The sequence below is a fragment of the Cherax quadricarinatus genome, chromosome 9 (genome assembly GCF_038502225.1).
Source record: "Cherax quadricarinatus isolate ZL_2023a chromosome 9, ASM3850222v1, whole genome shotgun sequence".
Taxonomy (NCBI): domain Eukaryota; kingdom Metazoa; phylum Arthropoda; class Malacostraca; order Decapoda; family Parastacidae; genus Cherax; species Cherax quadricarinatus.
Genome location: NC_091300.1, coordinates 41663922 through 41688132, shown reverse-complemented (window position 1 = coordinate 41688132; position 24211 = coordinate 41663922).

The following is a 24211-nucleotide window of genomic DNA, read 5'->3' as shown; positions in this document are numbered from 1 at the left end:
GTCGACAGGGAGGTCTGGTCAAGGACTGGGCCGCGGGGGCGCTGACCCCCGGAACACCCTCCAGATTGGTGTGGGGAGCACCGTGGTCGTAGAGAATCTCTACGACCACGACAACGACACGACACGACACAACTCCAAGGCTGAGGGGCTGATTACCTCATTTCTTGTAGATTCTACTACCCTCCAGGTAGACAGTAAGGTCTGGTCTTGGACTGGGCCACAGGGATGAAGAACTCCCAAACCATCCCCAGGGAGCCAACAAATATTACATATGGTTTAGAGGACAAAGTAAGACGCATCGATGGTCAGGAAGATGACAGATTATGAGAACTTTGAAAATAAGAGAAGTGATGCCAGTGATGGCACTATTCCAACCAAGCCTGCTACAGGCTGGGCTGCCAGGGTAAAAGATCCCAGAAAATTTATTATAGGTCACAGGTACAATCGCTTGCTCCGACACGTTTGGAATATTGTTCTGTGCTCACATCTCCGTTCAAGGAACGAGGGAGATCAAATATGGAAAATAAACGTAGATCGTTTTTGCCCGTATAGAGTCAATAAACTAGATAAACTACTGGAAACGAAATGAAACGCTTGGAACATATTCTCCGAAATTTAGAATAAAGATAACCAATAATACATACATAGAACATACTCAGATGACAGGCACCCATAATACACGCTGCCATAACTTACTGGAATAAGAGGTATGGGAGGAAGTGTAGAATAAATCCAGTGAACAACTGGTGCGCCATAGGAACTATTATAAAGCACTGTGTCAACATCTGTGATCCAAGACACTTCAGCCTTCTGCCAGTAAATATAAAAAGTTTTCAACAAGATGGACCCATTGCTGCAGTAATTGCTAGTTTACGATGGTTGTGTATGCCTGTATGCAGCATGCAGCAACAGTCAGATTGTAGCAGCCAGCTGGAAATTATGATATACCTCTGGTAGGTTTAAGTTTCATCCATCGTCGCAGACCAGCTTTCTTGGTGGTCGTCTGATATACCAGAGTGTTGGTGCTAGTGGTCTGCAGACCCACATAGTCTAGTGGTCTAGTTTCCTCTTAAAAAGTTCTACAGTATTCCGATATCTGCTGGAGAGAGACATGTACATGCCTCTTATATACACTTGTCGGTATTATTGTTAAACTATGACGGAGCCAACAAACGCTGAAGAAAAAAAAGACAGTTCAAGAAAACCTTCATAGGTACGACGTTTCACCCACTTGAGGCTCTGCCTCGTGTTGGTGAAATATCATACTATTTAAGCTCTCACTTTCCTCTATGCGTCATCGTACCATTATACACACCTTGAAGTAAGTGGTTGAAGAGTCTTGGGTCACGGATGTTGACACTTCGGTCATGAAGATGAGAAACACTAAAGACACCTTGACCGTACATTGGCGTACTGAACTTTTTACTCTCCTGCGGCTGGATTTCCCTTTGTTGTTTTACGTTTTCAAGTTATGCCCATTGTTCTTACTTTATGGACTATCACTCCATGATCGCATTTATTAAATGCCTTAGCGAGGTTCGTTTAGACCACATCTGCCTTTTGTTTTTTTCCAAAGCCTCCCTAATTTTGTCATGATTTATGTAGTAGGCGTGACAGCGCATAATATATCCTCTAAAAATTCATGTTGACTTGGCGTCTCACCCTTCCAAAGACTTATGTGTAATGGTAGTGCTACTGGTCTTCACTTTTGTGCCTCTTTTGTGCAAGGGATTTGGAATTCCTAGGGTCTGCAATTTTTAAGGCCTCTGGAATTTCACGTTGATCTCTCTCTCCTAAGAATACAAAGTTCCTTGAATCTGGCTCTGGTGCTGCATGTATGGGCAGGTGTTGTAGCTTTTTTTTTTTTTTCAAATGATCGAGGATCTGTGCTCACGTCAGATACATGATTTTTTTAGGGTGGGCAGATTATTATTATAACCAAATTCAGCGCTAAACATGAAGGGCCAAGCAGCGCTACGAAGATTATCAAAATGTTAATCCTCAACTCTCTTGTTTAGTGACTTGCTAAACATGGATTATATACCTTTTGAAAATTTCTCATATATCTTTCTCGTTATTTGTGTATAACCTTCCTGTGGTTTTATACCTGGAATATGCAGTTTTTGTAGAAACATTTAGGATTTTCTTACACTTGTACGTTTTTTTTTTCCTCCCTGTTTTGTTTCTTGCGTCACTGAAGGATGGTTCAGTTCGTGATGTATTCAGGTGATGTCTCGGTGTAGATAATCTACCTATGTTGTGTATGTGCTCGTTTTTAAATAATTCGTTATACGCAGTGAATGTTTAGGTTTATTATAGGTGTATCATTATCTGTATTCGTCTATAATAAATACTTGTAATTCATTATAATGATCTTTCTGTCAGACTTTTAACTTAACCAGACTGAACAGCTGTAAGTTCTTCGCCGATCCTCGACTAGAAAGTCTGTGTTATTTTGCTGTTCAATTTTTACATTGTTTCGCATTTGATTCTTATTCGCCTTGTAAAGTCACTTTCGCTAATTGCTTGTTTGATCAGCCAGGATGTGATAGGTATGTCAGCCTACTAGGCACCAGTAGTAACAGTTTGGCGGACCAGGCAGTCAGTAATGAAATTTTACCTCGGGTAATGCTGCACGAGTCGGAAAAATTCAAACTAGTCACAGGTTTGGAATAACTTGGTCAACATCCTGACAAACAAGTATAAGGGGAATTATCAGCGGTCTTCTAAATGTCTTCAAGAGGGAGCGTGACAAGCTTTTCCAGGGAGTTCCTGATTAGCCTGGCTGTTGTGCTTAAAGCTGGACTGCGCTCTCCTGGCACCAATAGCCTGGGGGATCAGGACATAAACAAGGAGACATGATCCATGCACTCTGCCGCGGCGATGACTCCTGGAATCATCAACAGGAAGGTACAGGCTTCGATGTATACATACTGCCTATACTGAAGTATCTTGTCCATTGGTCTCTCACCTTATTAGTGAGTTTGCTCCTTCAGGTTCTTGTAATGACAGCTTTAACTCAGTACCTTGTCCTGTGGCTCCTTTCACTCTGTGGGGCGGCTTAGGTTGCTCAAACATTCACTCACTGTAATGGGTAAGAAAACGAACGGTATAATTTAAGGACTCCAAACTTCCCACTATCATCAGTACTTTTCCTCTGCTGACTACAGAAATCTTTGGTATCTTTTCAAAAAAATCTGAGGAGTGGATGTTGCTGTGTTTGAGCACGACATATTCTTGCGTGCTGAACGAATCACAAAATTATTTCATGAATGGAAACGAATGTTTCATTCTCATTTCCTTTTTATCTGTGAAACGTTTCTCTGTTCTGTTGTTTTTGGTGTTACAAGGCACAGCCCATCATGATACAGCACGAACAAATGTCTTCAGTGTCTGTTGCTAATCACTATGTAAGTGCCTAATACAAGCAGTAATTTTAGTGGTCTTTGCCACATTTGCCTTATTGTGCTCTCTGAATGATAGATCATAGGACTAATACCTAGGTACCTAATTAGTGCTAGGTGAACGGCCTGAAAACGTGCAAGGAAACATGTACATTGGTCTACGTGCGGCTAGTGCCAACAAACGACCTTATTGAGCAACCAAGAGAGCTAGTGTGGAACAGGATAACAGGAGTAATCAACTTCCCCTGCAACGATTAGAGTTCAGGTCTACCTGCTAGCTGGAGAGTGTTTCGAGTGTCAGTGACCAGGTACTATGCTGTCACATTGAGAGACCTCTCAACCACATCCAACTGCTTAGGTATGGAAAGAATGAAGAACTCCAAAGGAACACTACAAAACTCAAGAGGGTCACCAAATAGAACGAAAGGAACACATATAAGACCTGGGAATAATTATGTCAGTTGACCTTTTAAAGACTATAGCAAGACCAAGATCACGACAGCCAGGAAGATGACGGGCTGGGTACTGAGAACTTTCAAAACAAGGGAAATAATGCCGATGGTGATACTCTTCAAATCGCTAGTGCTCCCTCATTTAGAATATTGCTCAGCGCTGACGGCCCCGATCAAAGCAGGAGAAATATCAAAGCTGGAACAAATAGAGATAGTTTACGGCTCACACTGAGCCAGTAAAGCACGTAAATTACTGGGAACGTCTTCAAGTCTTGAACATGTACGCATTGGAGCAGAGAGAGAAAGAGATACATGATAATATATACCTGGAAAGTACTCGAGGGCCTGGTCATAAATCTGCACACTGCCATAACATACTGGAGTGAGAGATATGGGAGGAAATGCAAAATAAACCCAGTGAGAAGCAGGGGTGCTGTGGGGACAATAAGGGAACACTGTATCAACACTCGGGGTCCCAGACTATTCAACATCTTACCAGAAGATTTCAGAAACACGGCTGGGACAAGTGTATAAGTCTTCAAGAAGAAACTTGACAAGTATCTTCACCAGGTGCCAGATCAACCAGGCTGTGATGGATATGTGGGGCAGCGAATCTTCAGTATCAACAGCCTGGTTGGCTAGGCAAGCACCAGACGAGCCTGGCCCATGGCCAGGCTCCGAGAGTAGTGAAACTCTCGAAACTCTTCAAATGTGTATCAAAGGCAATAGTAGTCACTTGAGAATAAAGGCGCGCGATAATTCCGGCATTAATTGTGGGACCCTAAGTTGTACATTCCATTATAGTGTCGTTCAATGACTCAGTTGATCGGGCGTGGCTTGAAATCTCCTGGAAGGCTCTGAGCCGAAGAATTTCTCCATCCGGCTCCCTAAATCTCTGCAGGTAAGCCAGTGAAGGTACCTCATGTGTGAGGATTTGTACAAGTTTTCAACACGTGTATTTTTTGCCGATTTATACTGAGAGTTCTAGCATTGGGGTTGGAATATTCTACGAACCACGCTCAGAAATTTAACAGTTCTACTATTGGTAAGCACTAAACCGGTCTGTCAGTAAAAGTGTGTCCACTGTTAAGCTAGGTATGGAATGGCTGGTACTTAACATGGATTTGATTGATGATTTGATTAATTAATTAGTGTCACTTGGCACTTGGCCTGTGGCACCTATGTTGCTAAGTTATATAGGCTTATAGAGATATGAAAAGGTTGGTTCTTAAGCTACTTACCCCGACATACCTAGCCTAACTTAAGCTACTTACCCCGACATACCTAGCCTAACTTAAGCTACTTACCCCGACATACCTAGCCTAACTTAAGCTACTTACCCCGACATACCTAGCCTAACTTAAGCTACTTACCCCGACATACCTAGCCTAACTTAAGCTACTTACCCCGATATACCTAGCCTAACTTAAGCTACTTACCCCGACATACCTAGCCTAACTTAACTGTATAAACTACAATCTTAGACGGCATCGCAGTGAAGTTATTTCTCCCAGTTATGTTATAATAAAGTTCTCATATACTACCTCATCTGAGAGAAGGAAAGCCGTGTACAGATCTTTAACTCTTATGTGCTAGATTCTGAGAGATATTGTTGTGCAAATATACAATTATATTTTGTGTTGGACACTTTAGGTAATGGATTTTTTGACAGACATTTAAGTGGTGTCCCAGAGTCCAAATTACTAATCGCTGTAATTCGACATGAGGTGTTGTAATAACTAAGGTTGGTGTGCTGAGGCAGGCGTGGGGAAGTGATGCAAGGTGAGAGTAGCGGGTGGGGGGGTTGTTGCAAGGACCAGGAGGCTCATAGATGGGAGAACGGAAACAGAATTGCGTAAAATGTATCGCTTATAACTATCCACTGTGAGACATGGTAGAAATTAACGCACTGTAATTAGAAAATGATGTAATTTGAGGATATGTGGACTTCAAGCCTCCAACTGTAATTAATCAGTACTTTCCCTCTGCTGACTACACAGATCCTTGTTATTTTTCAAAAAATTCTAAGGAGTGGATATTGCTTGTGTTCGAACGACATTCTTGCATACTGAACAAATCACAATATTATTAGGTCACATTTAGGTGCACAAAGATACACGGCGTTACCTTCCACCAGATGCCGAATTCTGAGTGCACGATGAAGTTAGTCACAATCACACTCACATGGTCATATACAGTTACCAAAGAGCGCTCAGGTGCACGGGCACATCAGAAGATGGTCCCAGGCCGTCACTTCTCACTTAGGCAAGGAGTGCAGCTGCGGTTTGTAAAATATCAACACTGATGACTGAGGCAGAGAGGTACAAGCAGTAAAGCGGCAGTAGGAACCCTCACGACGCTGGTTCATCTGTGCTCACTGAGACAAATATATGATGATTACAGCTGCAGTTGATAACATCCCAAAGCTACTAGGCTAGACTTGCTGGCTTAATTGAGGGAAAGAATATACGTTATTGGATACTGACAATCTGTTCTCCAACTGGGGCAGCCAGATTCACTGGAATTCCTCTTCGGGCATTTCTAGGGGCATGAATTTTAATGGGAATTGTAATATTTGTTGTCCTTATGTTAGATACGGTTAGGTTGATCTTTATTAACTTATTAACCAACATTCTATTCTATGCCCTATGACTATTGTAAGCAAGTCTGGGACAGAAAAGAACTCCATATTGCATATAGACAGTTGAACATATGATGAGGTAGGACGCAAGATGATGACATTTCACTTCTATTCCAACCACTTCCACCATATTTTTCGATTATTTTAACAGTTCTATAAAACTGACTTGCAGAAATCTGTCAGGCTCCGTAACGAAGACAGGGGAGTACCTTATATTACTTCAGTGTTTTATAGTTCATTACGTTATGAACTCCGTTCACCTTTTTATTTTTTTTTCTATGGCAAGTGAGCTCGGTCTTAGACCAGCCTCCTGACTGACGTCTTCGTCACTCATGCTTCTGGAAGGACTTTGCCAAGTTTCCTTTTTAAGTAAAGGGGTTTGTTGGAAATTTCCCATATATTTTTAAGGGAGAACGTTGAATAGCCATGCAATCATTAAAACAATTGTCTCATACTGTACTTATTACACCCCACTTATTGCCTTCCATGAATTCCGCCTTTATTTGGGAATATTTCAGTATGCAGATTCGGAACCAGTCGGTGGGTTATGAGAGATAACATTAGTTAGTACTGTGCCTTGTTTTTGCATTTGTTATTACTCTTTGAGTACAATAAGATAGGTGGTTCAAGATCCATTTGCCTATTGACAATTGCTTCTTTTGTGCTCATAAGCACTCTTGTCATTACGTGTTAGTACAGCATGATCACTCTTGTCATTACGTGTTAGTACAGCATGATCACTCTTGTCATTACGTGTGTTAGTACAGCATGATCACTCTTGTCATTACGTGTGTTAGTACAGCATGATCACTCTTGTCATTACGTGTGTTAGTACAGCATGATCACTCTTGTCATTACGTGTGTTAGTACAGCATGATCACTCTTGTCATTACGTGTGTTAGTACAGCATGATCACTCTTGTCATTACGTGTGTTAGTACAGCATGATCACTCTTGTCATTACGTGTGTTAGTACAGCATGATCGCTCTTGTCATTACGTGTGTTAGTACAGCATGATCACTCTTGTCATTACGTGTGTTAGTACAGCATGATCGCTCTTGTCATTACGTGTGTTAGTACAGCATGATCACTCTTGTCATTACGTGTGTTAGTACAGCATGATCACTCTTGTCATTACGTGTGTTAGTACAGCATGATCACTCTTGTCATTACGTGTGTTAGTACAGCATGATCGCTCGTGTCATATCAGTCTTTCTGAAAGTTCGGGTATAATACGTCAACATTCTCCTCGTCTTCCACACATTCCAAAGCATATACAGTAATGATGTGGCTGGAAGCCAGAGTACCGGCAGCTGTAGTCGGTATCAAAACTCTTAGAACACCATAAGTACTCAGTCTTTAGGAATATCAAAACGGTATACAGTACTGACAGGTTGGTAGGTAAGACACATGGGCAGCAGTTAGACAACTTTCTTCCGAAACGTTTCGCCTACACAGGCCTACTGTGTAGGCGAAACCTTTGGGAATAACGTTGCCTAACTGTTGCCCATGTGTCTTGCCTAGCACTCCTGATATTGACTATATTTACTGATGCTCTGGCTTCCAGCCACACCATTTCTGTACATGCTTTTGAACGTGTGGAAGACAAAGTTTCGCTCGAGGAAATTTTATCAAGTCATCCATGAGGGAAACGTTGTTTTGGGGGAAGAAGTTAGGGAAGGTGGGAGCGCCCAGTGTCGTCTGATCTCCATAACTCGTCTTGTTTTGCACTCTTTTCATTATTTTAAGAGTTTGACATTATATAAGCGCTCTTGGTCATTGTATTTGTACAGGGAGAGAAAAAAATAGTACCTGCATGACGAGGGTGAGGGGAAGGGGAAGGGCTGGATAGAGGGGATTTCCGCGCTGTATGACCCCTTTGAATTTAGCGCTTCCCTAAGAATGTAATAATAATACTGGGTAGTGGGGAGGGGTAAAAGGGCTGGGTAAAAGGAAGGGAAGGGCGGGGCAGAGGTGGTGTGGGGAAGGGCGGGGCAGAGGTGGTGTGGGGAAGGGCTGGTCACTACATATTGATCGATGCAGCACCGTCATGAAGGTTCCGTCACGCTTACCACAACACACAGCTGGTGCATGACATAGCTAGTGCATGACAAAGCTGGAACATGACAGAGCTGGTGTATGGCATAGATGGTGCATGACAAAACTGGTGCATGGCATAGATGGTGCATGACACAGCTGGTGCATGGCGTAGCTCGAGCATGACACAACTGGTGCATGGCACAGCTGGTACATGGCACAGCTGGTACATGGCATAGCTTGAGCATGACACAACTGGTGCATGGCATAGCTGGTGCATGGCACAGCTGGTACATGACACAGCTGATGCATGGCATAGCTTGAACATGGCACAGCTGGTGCATGGCATAGCTTGAGCATAACACAGCTGGTGAATGGGATATTTGGTGCGTGGCATAGCTGGAGCATTGCACAGTTGAATCATGACACAGCTGGTGTATTCCATAGCTGGTGCATGACACATTGGGTGCATGACATAGCTGGAGCATGATACAGCTGATGCACGACACACCTGGATCATGACACAGCTTGTGCGTGGTATAGCTGGTGCAAGATACAGCTGGGGCCCAACACAGCTGGTGCATGACAGGGTAACGCCATCATGGATTTAGAATAGAAAATGGAATTCTTGCCTTGCAAATCATGCTCTACAACAGAGTTAGAGAGATTATACAAGAAGGGCACGGCTGGGCGCACTCCCTCTCTCTCTGAAGAAGCGTTTGAGATCTTGTGAGTCGCCTGCTGGAAGTGCTAGCAGGGAAGCCGCTGAAGAGGATCAGGGAGTATGTGATTATCAGGACATGAAGTTAAGGAGAGGTTTTTTGGGTTTGCATCTCAATATGTACGTCGGCAGCGAGTTTGGCGATTAGCGAACGAAGGATCGAGCCTCCAGATTAATGCGCACGAGTTTAGCGATTTTCACAACGCAAACAATGAGGAACGAAGTCTCATAATGGGAACGTGAGATGAGTAAAAGACTGCAAAATTTTGGTGCTGTGGCGACTCTTGTTTCTCATGCACGTAAACGATCTACTTTATAGGAGTGATTTATATATGTTTTTGTTTTTTCTTGGCATGAATCTTCTGAGAAGGATGAGTGGTTGGTTGATGGGGCTTAATAAAGCCTATCGATTGTATGAGGGTCATTAATCCATAAAATAGTAAACTCTCGATTTATATACATGACACATACATATCACGATATATATATATATATATATATATATATATATATATATATATATATATATATATATATATATATATATATATATTAAAAGGAAGTGGAGGCCGGATTTGCAAACTCGCGGGAAACCTGTACAGGCCAGGTAATGAGAATCGGAGAAAGGAAGCCATAAATATAGCCTTTGAAAGTAACGAACTTCCCATAACTAAGAAAGGGACCAGGGGTCAACAGCACGACAATAATATCACCCTGTAATGTCTGGGCTGCTTGTCCACAAGAAATGTGACTGAAGGTTTCCTGAAGACGATTTCGAGGTTCACCGCTCCCGTTGCCCGGTCCAAGACCAGTCCTCGGGTTGATGGTCTAATCAGCCACGGTCTTTCAGGTGTATAAATTTAACAACAAAAAACACACACAACGAGAGAGGGAAAAGTTTAACAAAATGCTGATTATTTTGTATATTCCAACAGCAACAAAAGAATACCACATAAAATTTTAGAGTATTGTTGGCTGTCATTTGTTGCACGGTTATCTTCTACAGACTCCATGTACTGGCTACAACAGCTGCATAGCATTCTGGTTCACATATTAGCCACATACTCGGGGTAGATATTGGTTCAGAGGCTTACTTGTCGATCTGGAGGTCGCTGGCACGGCCGCATCAAAGTCACGAATATTCCTCAGGTGAGGAAAAAGTTATTCCTCTTTAACATTTTCGTCAGAGCGTATTCAGTAATATAAACATCCTCCAGGTAATCTTCACACTTCGGGCTGCTAAAAGTAACAACCTGGTGTATCAGGCAAAGAAAACTGGCGTCAAGCCGAGATACAAGGCTACAAGAACTCTTGCAATCACGTCATGGCTATGCACGAGTTGTGTTTTTTTTTTATTAAGGTTTAGCCCCTGACGAGATAATATGTCGATAGTGTTAATATGTAACATGTTCAACAAGTTTTTGTCACTCTTGATCGAGTGTTGAATTATTGAAGAACATAGAGGTAAACAGTACACTTCAATTTGTATGTCAAGTTATCAAACAAAAAAATCTGAGACTGTTTTAAGTCTACTTGTAATCTTCAGATTTAATTCCCTGGAATCAAGCGGGAAAAATAACGAGTATTACGAGATTGAATCCTCGTTACGCCATAAGTCAAATATTCTTTTAGTAACTGTCAGATATAATGAAGATATAAACCCAAAATTTATGAAGATAATATGTCATAAGTATATATATATGCAAATGTCATAATTATTTAGTACAGCAGTAACAAAAACTCCATATACGAAACGGCTAGTTCTGGTCCCAATATTCCTTGTGGAACTGGGGATATTGGGACTAGAATGTATCAGAGGTTTGATTTGTTGGATAGGGTTACTGCGAGTCGTTGATTTGCTAATGTAGAGTTAGGGGATAGGTGTTAGATTATCGACAGGCCCAAGTAGGTCCTAATATTTACTCTAAATGGCCTGAGGATCGACTGTAACATGCTTATGCATTAGGCCAAACAGAGATATGCACAAATTATTGACAAGGGAAATATAGTCAGGTTTCTGTGGATTTCCTCTCACTTTTCTCCTAAAGGAACATTATTTTTAAGATTTTATTCCATATTGCAGTGAGTAGATAATTAGCTAAAAAATGTGAGTGAAATATTTGAAATGGTTTATATTTTTGTATCGTAAGTAACTAAGATCAGCCGAGTCTCACAAACCCATTGTGAACTCTGTAATCCTGTTTTTGTTTTTCGCTCGGCAACCTGGAGGAGCTGCGGCCGATCAATACATAACTTAGGCGACACAATTTTATTTATATAATGCCACATTATAAATAAAAATACATGTATCACTGCTTCAGGAAATTCCTGTATAATCATTAAATTTGTTCATTATTATTATTATTAGTGTAAACATAACATATGTTAATGTTGCAGTTTAAAAACTGTAGTGTAAAGCACCCTTCTGGCAAGACAGTGATGGAGTAAATGATGGTGAAAGTTTTTCTTTTTCGGGCCACCCTGCCTTGGTGGGAATCGGCCAGTGTGATAATAAATATAAAAAATATAAAAAATCTGAAGCAGTATAATTTTTCAGGTAAACACTGTATTGTCGCGTTCCGCGAGAGAGGGCCTGGTGGCTAAAGCTCTCGCTGCACACACGGAGGGCGCGGGTTCGATTCCCGGCGGGGTGGAAACATTTCGACGCGTTTCCTTAAACCTGTTGTCCTGTTCACCTAGCAGCAAATAGGTACCTGGGTGTTAGTCGACTGGTGTGGGTCGTATCCTGGGGGGACAAGATTGAGGACCACAATGGAAATAAGACAGACAGTCCTCGATGACGCACTGACTTTTTTGGGTTATCCTGGGTGGCTAACCCTCCGGGGTTAAAAATCCGAACGAAATTTTATTTTATCTTATCTTGTAGAGTATCAATGGCGTAAACTTGACCGCCAATATGGCAGACGCTAACTCAGTGACGTCACTTATAAACACTGTAGCAGAGTAGTTTGCACACTTTCCTGCTAGTTTTTGGGACTGATTTGTGATGAGTTAGAATCTTGTGTTCCCCCATAGCAACACAAGATGTTCACAACAACGAGGTAGATAGCCCAGCAGTTGAACCAATGACTCAGAAGACCTAGTTTATCACTTACGGTTTCACAGTTTTTTAATATCCTTTGAGCTATACACTTGTGGAAAACTTTAAATTTTCCTAAATTCAACATGTTTAAATATGAGAAATGTAATAATTATGTGTTGGAATGTTATGCTGTTTGGACCCTCCTAGAAATTTCGAGTAGGGGAACAGCTGCTGAGTGTCGCAGGAAAGGAGACGCCAGTTGTAATTTGTGATCACTGGTTGTCGTGGGAAATTCTGCTAATATTTCGGCGTCTTCTAAGGCCAAATTGGGGTATTTCGGCCTGGAGTTGTAATAGGAACCCGTGTTAATGCCCCCTGCTGAAGAATTGCGACAGGAAATTTGCGAGACCTCAAGAATTACGCGTGGAAGATGGAACATAAAAAATACGCCATCACACATAGGGAAGTGCACCATTACTCCTTTCATGTAGATCTTTAGCTGGCCAGTGTAGGGTCTGTGTGTCAGGCAGGTGTCATGGTGTGATCCATCTACAGTAATTAAATGGTAAGTGGTAATATGAATTTCTTTTGTGTACCCAGCAAGCCTAATCATATACAGTTCACGGTTTTAATTTACCAGAGTAGCTGGTTTTAATATTGTAATTATTAATTTAATGTTAGGTCTAGCTTTTTGTGAGAGTGGTGAAGAAGTGGGCATCAAGGGAGTCACAGTTCAGCAATCTATTGTGACTTAAGTCCCACTTATCTCACCCAAATTACTTGAACGTAATTATTCAGGTAATACCCTGTAAACCTCATGCAGGTAATTTACTCACATAATTCAAAACGCTGTTACACCGTGTAAGCTGAAAATCCTTATAATCAAATACATTACGTGGGTTAACTGACAGTAACATTTATAAGTACTTCAAGCTTTAGCGAGAAAATATTTTGTATCTAGTTCAAGGTCGTGGTTTAAAAGATACAGCTTTATATTATATAAATGAAGATTATAACCCGTGTACCAGATCACATTTTCTCCTGGGTGATGACCCATGGAACTATCAGCAGGTGTACAATAAGTAGATAGACATTTAGAAAAATGGCGGAGCGTCAACAGTATGGTAACACTGATTTTAGAGAAATTTTTAATGGATAAGATTTCGCTTCTCTGTAGTGTGTTACTTTGCAGGCAGGTAGATAAATAGTTTCTGCCGCTCAGCCGCAATAAATAAAAAAGTTATTGCTGTCGGGAGGATTACGAAGATAGGAAGAGGAACAGATTGCACATACCTATCAAAGAGAAGGATTTTTGGGGTAAGTACGAGTGTAGTACAGAGGATATTGCTAGACGCGCACGCTAACAAAAGAGCATTTAGGATATATGCTCTCCGTAACGAAACTAGGCACTGCATTCGGGAACTTTGGAGAGAAATTATATAAATTGCCAACACGATGGTAAAAAAGAGGCACAGTATAATGCGATAATTTATTAACGATATTCGACGAAACGTCGTTAATAAAAGATCGTTTATTACTGTATTTGTGTCTTTTTTTTACCATTCAGGAGCCACAGAAAGAGATGTTTAGGATGTTGTGTACGATATATATCACACCTATCAAATTGAATGCAACGCCTGCCTGAAGGTCACACCTGAAAACGCAGGCTAAAGAAACGAAGGAAGTCCCGGAGCTCAGAGTTAGTGTATTAGAAAGAACTACCGCAGCAGAGAACAGAAGGACCAAGGAAGACATGGTAGCTTTTAAGATTCTCAAGAGAGACTAGGGCAGACAGTGGCAGTCTGAGAGGAAGAGACATGGGACATGGAAGCCCAGATGGACGGCGAGGATGAGCCTCTGGGACGCCAGGAAAGCTGGTGCTCGGGATGTGATTTTTATTGTACACAAATCAGTTTTACAGGCTAAGAACTGTTATCCTACCTCAGCTCATTTCAAAGCCCTATCGGAGGTATAATACAACCCCCAGGATGCGTCCCACACCAGTCGGCTCACACCCATGTACCTACTTGCTGCTAGGTGAACAGGGGCAGGAGGTGTAAGGAAATATTGCCACTGTTTCCAACCGTATCGGGGATTGAACCACGGACACTCAAGTGTGTGAGCTGAGTGCGCTGCCAACTGAGCTACGAAACACCTTAATTATGTGATCCTGATGAGGAAGCATTGCAAGAGAACTGGTGCTTCGTCTTAAGGAAAAGTATGCCGGAGTCCACTGCCATGTTGCGAGGCGGGGCCAAGAGCTAAGATTTGACCTCCCTGCCCCGCAGCCACAATTAATCAAGTTAACGCTTTCACTTCCCATTGCCTGACGTGATTCAAACACGAAATAAAAAATGTTTAGGCAAAATAATGATGAACCGACACAAACTCAATACGGTAAATGTACACGATGAGAGGAGGAAGGGAGCGAGGAAGCGGCAGTATTTTTGACACAGTACGGTGAGGGGGACACCGGGACCATTGGCTGGTTGACAGCTCCATTTGGCATTCCATTTCTTTACAGAGTTGGAAATCCATCAGTGAAGCTTTCAATCGTTGGCGTGTGTTGCAGAGCGGATTTGTTACGGGCCGATGTTTTTAGGCAAGGATTTGTTGGAAGGAATTGTGTAATGCTTTTATATATACACATGTTTCCTCTTGTCTGTTTGTGAACACTAACCCTATTCCCTCCCCCCCCCCCTCTCTCTCTCTCATAGTCCCCCTTCTCTCAACAGAATGGTTTTCTCAATAATACTGCTCTATTTAATAAATTATCTGGAGTTTTTCCCCCTACATTTACAAAAATTGGGACAGTAAAGTCCCCACTTTGTGTTCGGTAAACCGCACCATTGGTGAAAATTTTAAGCCGATCAGACGAATCATCCTTCAGTTATTTGATGGACTCCAGTGATTCCATTTTTTTTTTTCATCAAGTTTGCTTGCACACAAACGAAACTTTATAGGAATTATCCTGGCCTAAGATGCCGTTCAGAAGAGGGAAACAAATTTATTTAACGGGAATAAAAATTTCACACTATTTTGCACATAAAACGGTCAGATCTGCACCTACATATTTGAGTTTCACTCTCCACCATTGAGTTGGAAGCAGCTTTTTTCGCTTTTTTCGTAATGTCTAAAGCTAGGCTGCTGAGGATTTGGAAGTTATCTGAACCATTCCAGGATGCTGGGAATTGGTTCAGTAACTTTAGTTATAGGGCTCATGAATATGCCAATTTCTGCAAGAATCTGGTCCTCGTTACCCTACACCAAAGTTGAAATTTTGAAGCCGATTGGATGAAGCTTTCTCGAGTTGCAAGCTAAATAAAATCGAAAAGTTGAAGGAAGAAAAAAGACAGAAAAGACAAAAATCGGGCACTTCCTTTAAAGTCCTCTTTCGGTGAGAGTTAAATATCCCGTAGGGTTAGGGAGGGAGAGGGGTTAATGCTCCCAGGGCCAGGTCGTATACCAAGTCCTAGACCCTGCCCTAGACCAGGTCGTATACCAGGTCTACTGGAGAGGTTGCTGTAGGCCATGCCTACAACCCAGTAAATATTACATATGTCTATGTCTGTTTTCTCAGTGCGATATGATGTATGTTCTCGGTGTTTCATGCCGGTATTAACAGGAGGGTGGGGAGAAAGCTTTCAAGTTTACAGTACAATCCTCCCCTCAGCTGTTTAGATGATGGTAGATAGTCCTTAATTAAGATAGCCTTGGTGTGACCTCTAATGTCTTCTGTTATCTCTCTCTCTCTCTCTCTCTCTCTCTCTCTCTCTTTCTCTCTCTCTCTCTCTCTCTCCCTCTCTCTCCCTCTCCCTCTCCCTCTCCCTCTCTCTCTCTCTCTCTCTCTCTCTCCCTCCCTCCCTCCCTCCCTCCCTCCCTCCCTCCCTCTCCCTCTCCCTCCCTCCCCCCCATATCTTTCCCTCCCAGTCCTCTCATTATTTTCTTCCTTCCCTTATTTCTGCCTTCACATTCTCCTGTTTCTTCTTCCCCTGTATTGTCTTCTTCGTCGTCTTGCTCACGGTTCCAGGCGTCTCCATGAGGAAGTTGGCTTAAATTACCCAAAAGAATGCCGGTGGTATCTGAAGGCAGCAGCTCAGCCAACGGCAAAACAAAATCTCAACAAAGTGTTCCTTACCCCCATCCCCATCCCCATCCCCATCCCCATCACTTCTTCCTTTCTCCTCCCACTCGAGTCCGTCGCTTCAGTTGTCAAGTGACACCTGACGACACTCACAACGGTGTCCCCGGGAAGCGAACAGGAGTTTCGGCCCGAGCTTGAAGCGTGTTTTGCATATTCTTACGAATTCGGTGTCCTCGTCGCGGCAGAACAGACTGGAGTGTAAACAATGAAAGGACGCACTTGGGTTCTCACTTTTTTCTGCTTTTTCTCCGAAACGAGGGACTAGTTCCATCTACCTCCATCCTAACCAATAGTCGACTTGAAAGCTTCTTTGACGTGTGCTGGAGAACATTGAATATGTCTGGGTTGTTTGGGACGGCGGCGGCGGCGGCGGCGGCGGCGGAGGCGGTGGTGGTTGTCGTGTGTGATTTTTTGTTTTGGGGATTCATAGCTCAGTTACAGAGCTACCTGGAGGGCTACCTGGGATCAACGCCCCCGCGGCCCGGTCCACGACCAGGCCTCCCGGTGGATCAGGGCCTGATCAACGAGGCTGTTACTGCTGGCCGCACGCAATCCAACGTACGAACCACAGCCCGGCTGATCCGGCACTGACTGTACGTATCTGTCCAGCTCCCTCTTGAAGACAACCAGGGGTCTTCCCGTAATGCCCCTTATTGCTGGTGGAAGGCTGTTGAACAGTCTTGGGCCCCGGACACTTATTGTGTTTTCTCTTAGGGTACCAGTGACGCCCCTACTTTTCACTGGGGGTACGTTGCATCGCTTTCGTATGGAGTAATTTCTGTGTGCATATTAGGGACCAGTCCCTCCAGAATCTTCCCGGTGTAGATTATGATACATCTCTCTCGCCTGCCCTCTAGTGAGTACAAGTCAAGTGCTTCCAGGCTCTCCCAGTAGTTAAGGTGTTTGATGGAACTTATACGTGCAGTAAAGGTTCTGGTTACCTGGAGGTTATTCCGAGGATCAACGCCCCCGCGGCCCGGTCCATGACCAGGCCTCCCGGTGGATCAGGGCCTGATCAACCAGGCTGTTACTGCTGGACGCACGCAGTCCAACGTACGAGCCACAGCCCGGCTGATCCGGCACTGACTTTAGGTACCTGTCCAGCTCTCTCTTGAAGGCAGCCAGGGGTTTATTGGCAATTCCCCTAATGCTTGATTGGAGGCTGTTGAACAGTCTTGGGCCCCGGACACTTATGGTGTTTTCCCTTAGTGTACCAATGGCGCTCCTACTTGGGGGCATTTTGCATCGCCTGCCCAGTCTTTTACTTTGGTAGGGAGTGATTTCTGTGTGCAGATTTGGGACCATTCCTTCCAGGATTTTCCAAGTGTAGATTATGATATATCTCTCCCTCCTGCGTTCCAACGAGTACAAGTCAAGTGCTTCCAAGCGTTCATTCTCTAGCTCTGCAATTTCACCTGCCTTGAGTGGGGATGTTAATGTACAGCAGTATTCCAGCCTAGAAAGAATAAGTGATTTAGAAAGGATCATCATTAGCTTAGCATCTCTTGTCTTGAATGTTCTCATTATCCATCCTATCAGTTTCCTAGCAGATGTGATAGTGGCATTGTTGTGGTCCTTGAAGGTGAGGTCTTCGGACATTACCACACCCAGGTCCTTCACATTACTTTTCCGCTCTATTGTGTGATTAGAGTTTGTAGTATACTCAGTTCTAGTTATTATTTCCTCCAGTTTTCCATAACGGAGTAGTTGGAATTTGTCTTCATTGAACATCATATTGTTCTCTGTTGCCCATTGGAAAACTTGGTTTATATCTTCTTGGAGCTTTGCCGTGTTCTCAATGGATGACACTCTCATGCGGATCCTAGTATCTTCTGCAAAAGATAGACAGAGATGTAAACCACAGCACTGTATTATGTCTGATATGAGAATAAGGAACAGGATAGGTGCAAGTACTGTGCCTTGTGGGACAGAACTCTTCACTATGGCAGCATTTGATTTAACTCTTTACCACTACTCTTTGTGTGAGATTGGTTAGAAAGTTGAAGATCCATCTGCCTACTTTGCCGGTTATTCCTTTAGCACGCATTTTGTGTGCTATTACACCATGGTCGCACTTGTCAAAGGCTTTTGCAAAGTCTGTATAGTACATCCGCATTCTGCATCTACGACCATATAGTGGTCAAGCAGTAGCAAAAGGCAGGAGCGACCTGCTCTGAAAACCATGTTGCCCTGGGTTGTGCAATTTTTGGGAGTCCAGGTGGTTTGCTATCCTGCTTCTTAGAACTCTTTCAAAGATTTTTATCATGTGGGACGTTAAAGCTATTGGCCTATAGTTCTTAGCTACTGGTTTGCTGAACACGAAACCAACGGAACAAGAATTCACTCCCTGTTCTAGGCAACATACATGGTAAAGTCTCCAGATTTGTGCTGCTCCTGTTCACCTAGCAGTAATAGGTACATGGATGCTAGTCGACTGTTGTGTATGTGTGTCATCCAAGGAAAAACGAGCTGAGGAGCACAGCGGAAATAAGCCAGACGGCTTGTCTTGGGTTATTAACCCTCCTGGGTTAATAATCAGAAGGAAGTCTTGTTGTTCTTTGTGGTCATAGAGAAACAAAAAAAATGTGTTTTGTTGATGACCGAACTGCGACTCGTGATGAAGTGTTCATAATGAACAGAGGAGAAAGGAAAAAAAAGTGTAAGATTTTCGAATAACTTTGAAAAAAGATGGAAGACTTCAGTCATATGATCAAAAACTCCAGCTGCGGGCCATCATATAAGTGTTTAGGGTCATATGATAAGTGTTTAGGATAAGTGTTTCCTAACTTGCGTCAGGAAACATCCTGTTTCCTGAAAACCTTTCCTAACCTAAGGGACACCATTAGGCCTTTCCTGTTGCAATCAACACATCAGGAGCTTTTGATGTTGCAGAAAAGGGGAGAAGGTCCAAGCACATACTGTCACAGGACGCTCCCTGTGATAGTATTTGCTTGGACCTTCTGCTCTTTTCTGCAACATTGCAAGCTCCTGATGTGTTGATTGCAACACGAAAGGCCTAGAGGTAACATTTAACTCCCCCTGTGGTTGTTTTTGCATCTTATTATTAATACAATTGTTAATGGTGGAAGACCGACCGAAACATCGTCACAAGTTTCTTTCTCCTATGTGCGGGTTGTGTGCATTGTTCCAGTCACGGTATTTGCCCTTTTATTCTTTATTATTTATATAGATGAGATAAAGTTATCGGAAATATGCCTATGTCTGAGATTTAGGTTTCGTTCCTGCACCTGTCCTCGGGGATTTACCCAGAGTAGGTGGTCTCTGAGGTCCGCTGCCTTCGACCTGCTACCCAGATGATCCCAACATCTGTGAACTTATTATCAAATAATAGTAACACTTTCGAATAAGCGTAGTTAAATTAGTACAATGTATATTCCAAGACTATATACATATTTGGACTGTATCACTTACAAAATAGACTGAATTTAAAGGAAGGATACACACGAATATACAGCACATGCGTATTCTTTCAGTAAATGCATACAGCAGTACTTCAGGGCCGTTGTTGTCCTGCCTGCTAATGCCAAGCTTAGCTGAGATAACCTCTTGGACCAGTGCACATCCAAGCTCATTGACCTGCATTAAATCTGGCATCATTCAGGCGCAACACTTGGCGAGGGGAGTGAAGTAATGGTAGCCTGGAGCCTGGGCAGTTGGCTGACCTAGTTACAACACACACTGTAAACGACACTCGCCATAGTTCGTCTGAGACCCTATAGTATTTCATTCGATAAATTACACATATGCACCATTTGAGTATCTTTGACGAAACGTTTCGCCACACAGTGGCTTCATCAGTCCATACAAAGGAGAATGGTGAAGAACAGGAGGAGTTTGAGTCAGTCAGTCCATCGATCTTGAAAAAACACAGCATATGCGCGAAGAAGTGGCTTATATACTATAGACAGGTGAGGTGCAGCAGTCGTAGGTGAAATCACATTTAACAAATCCAAATGTGGAAGTAGGTCATGCCTAAACGTAGGCAAGTGAAGAATTCGCTGTATTAATATCCCAAGATGTTGCTGTGTCTGGCAGGAATGTACATAAATGGTTCAGAGAACCGACAAGCTGATAAATTAGACACTAGTGCAACACTTGGCTATCTTTATTGAAGAAACGTTTGGATCTGTCAATTGAGATACCTACGACCGCTTCACCTCACCTGTCTACAGTATACAAGCAACTTCTTCGCGCATATGCTGTATTCTTTTTAAGACTGATGGACTGATTACCTCAAACTCCTTGTGTTCTTCACCATTCTCCTTTGAATGGACTGATGAAGCCACTGTGTGGCAAAACGTTTCCTCAATAAAGATGTCGGTTCTCTGAATCATTTATTTATAGTATTTCAGTCATTATTGGAAGGTATATCTGTCAACAGTATCTAACGCTCTTTAACACATTTTGCGATTAATCCATTTGATTTGGTACATATTTAATATCTTAAAGCTATACATGTCAAACTTACTGGCATAATAAAACAAGTTTGATGTTAATGACTATGTAAATGGTACAAGTCTGACCGAAACGTTGTCGTTGTGTCTCCTGTGTGCGTGTTATTTATGCATTGTTCCAGTCATGGTATTATGCCTTTTTGTTCTCTGGGTTTAATATAGTTTGTCGAAACCTAGGCTGTAATTATAAAGATGACATTAATAATCAGTAGCATTTTTTAGTGTTTTTTTTATATTGCATAAATAAATCATTGCCTCCCCCTTTCCATATAACATGCCATTTATTAATTCCGGCTTCTTTATTGTGGTTCTACGTTATCTATCATGTTTCTGATATCAAGTTGAAATAAATATGATAGATATGCCAATATTAGTAATAAAGGTTAAGTACACAACATTGTATTAGCACCATTGCTAGTATCCGGCTATCAAGACGACTCATCAGATACTGAATGCTGCTCCTGCTGGCCCCTCCCTCTCTCTCCTATAGCTCCTCCCACTTCAGGCCCCTCATATATGTTTGCTTTCCATTTTGAATTTTTATTCACACAAAAATAGAAGATTTACTGTTATGCAGACTACTGCATTATTGAAAAAATGGTATAAATAATATCAGCACATATGTGAAAGCATGTTAGACCCACCAGTTGACGTGTATTGGACGCGTGACGTGATTTGTTTACTCTTGAACATCAGCAAAAATCGAACATTTCCGCTACTCTGAACTCAATATCAAGGTACTTTTAGTCTGTAAACCATTCAAAATCATTCTATTTATGTATTATATCTTTCATTCTATCAAATGAGATCAAGAAAACGAGAATAGAATCATAAATACCATTCGAAAATACACTGCAAAGTCTATGTAAGTGTATTTTTGGGGGTCTGAAACGGATTAATCAAATTTGCATTATTTCTTATGGGAAAAATTCGTTCAGTACTCGAGCAGATCGACACTCGAACAGCCTTCTGGAACTAATTAAATTCGAGTACCGAGGTTCCACTGTATACATGTCGTGCTGAATAGGTAAAACTTGCGATTTTTTATTTAAATAGCAACGCTTTTCTTGCCTAATAAGGTAAGAGAAAATTTGTGTATGCAATAATTTCGCAAAAATCGTTCTGAACCTAACGAAAAAAAGTATATTTCATTGTTTTTGTTTATTCTTAAATTATTGTAAACTTACCTAAAATATATTTAGCTGGATTATGCTAAATTAAATTGCGTTTGTTATAATAAGGTTAGGTAAGTTTTTTAAGGTTCTTGTGTTACAAAATTATTAATATTTACATCAACATACATGAAAAAAACTTAAATTTTAAAGGTATAAGAGAAAATTTTAGAAAGGACTTAATTTTAATTGAGTTCTTGCAAACTGGCCCATTTTATCCATTCAGCATTATATATATGTATATAAATATATATATATATATATATATATATAATGTATATATATATATATGTATATATATATATATATACTGTATATATATATATGTATATATATATATCTAGTGTATATATATATATTTATATATATATATATAATGTATATATATATATATATATATATATATATTTATATATTTATATATTAATTTTATTAACACGTCGGCCGTTTTCCACCAAGGCAGGGTGGCCCGAAAAAGAAAAACTTCCATCATCATCATTCACTCCATCACTGTCTTGCCAGAGGCATGCTTACACTACAGTTATAAAACTGCAACATTAGCACCCCTCCTTCAGGTTGGTAGACAACAACCACCCAGGGAGGTACTACCATCCTACCAAATGAGTGTGAAACATAAGCCTGTAATTGTTTTGCATGATGGTAGGATTGCTGGTGTCGTCTTCTGTCATGCAGGGTTGCAGGTATGTCTTGCTACTTCTACATACACTTAGGTCACACTACACATGCATTTACAAGCCTGTATATACTAACCCCTCTGTGTTTTCTTCTATTTTCTTCCTAGTTCTTGTTCTTGTTTATTTCTTTTTATCTCCATGGGAAAGGGGAACAGAATTCTTCCTCCGTAAGGTATGCGTGTCGTAGGAGGCGGCTAGATGCTGGGAGCAATGGGCTAGTAATTACCCCTTTCTGTATAAATTACTAAGAAGAAAAAGAAAAACTTATACATGTATATATATATATATATATATATATATATATATATATATATATATATATATATATATATATATATATATATACACTGATCTCTGGCTGAAGGAGATTCGAACCTACGAACCTTGGAACAAGGTACGCAGTGCTTTACCAATCTGTTTTTGTGTATATTTCGCCTGCTCTTGCGAATTCCTTGCATTGTTATAATCTCTAGTAAGGCTGATGCATGCAGGGGATGAGATGAAAAGCTGTAAGCCTTCTCCCTGAAAGCTGGCTGCCTTGGATCAACGTCTAGCGCAAGCTGGACTCCAGGGTATTGGTCCAGTGTGGGTAGATTGGTAAAGCACTGCGTATCTTGTTCCAAGGTTCGTAGGTTCGAGTCTCCTTCAGCCGGAGGTCAGTGTTTGTGTATATTTCGCCTGCTCTTGCGAATTCCTTGTGTGTGTGTGTGTGTGTGTCTCTATATATATATATATATATATATATATATATATATATATATATATATATATATATATATATATTCACTGCATTGAGGTTGCAGGTTAACTTCAAATGTGAACTAAAATGTAAATACTACACAACCCCCGGGTTTGTGGGGGTGAGTCACATGGGTCAATTCATGATTAAAAGGATGGAACTCTGTTCTGGAAAAAAACATACGAATGCTCTCTCTCTCTCTCTCTCTCTCTCTCTCTCTCTCTCTCTCTCTCTCTCTCTCTCTCTCTCTCTCTCTCTCTCTCTCTCTCTCTCTCTCTCTCTCTCTCTCTCGCTGTTTCAACTATAGGTGGGGCACCGAGGTTGCTTAACTATTTCGGGGGTCTACGCCTTCTAGACCCTGTCCCAAACTTGTTGTAGGAATCCAGTGCGTGCTCCACAGCCAGACTGATCAGGAAATGACTTGGAGAACTTAACAAGTTGCCACTTGAAGACGGCTTTTGGTTTGTTGGTAATTTTCCTTAGGCATGAGAGGAAGACATTGTGAAGTCTTGATCACTTTACACTTAAGTTACCTCGTGCTGTGCTCCTTGCTCACCTGCTTTAACCTGGGTGTATTTTGCACCGCCTGTCCTGTCTCTTGCTTTCCCAAAGAGTGACTTCGGTGTAGAGATTTGGGACTAGTGCTTCTACAGACTTTAGTGTAAATTATGTTCGTGCACTTCAAGGA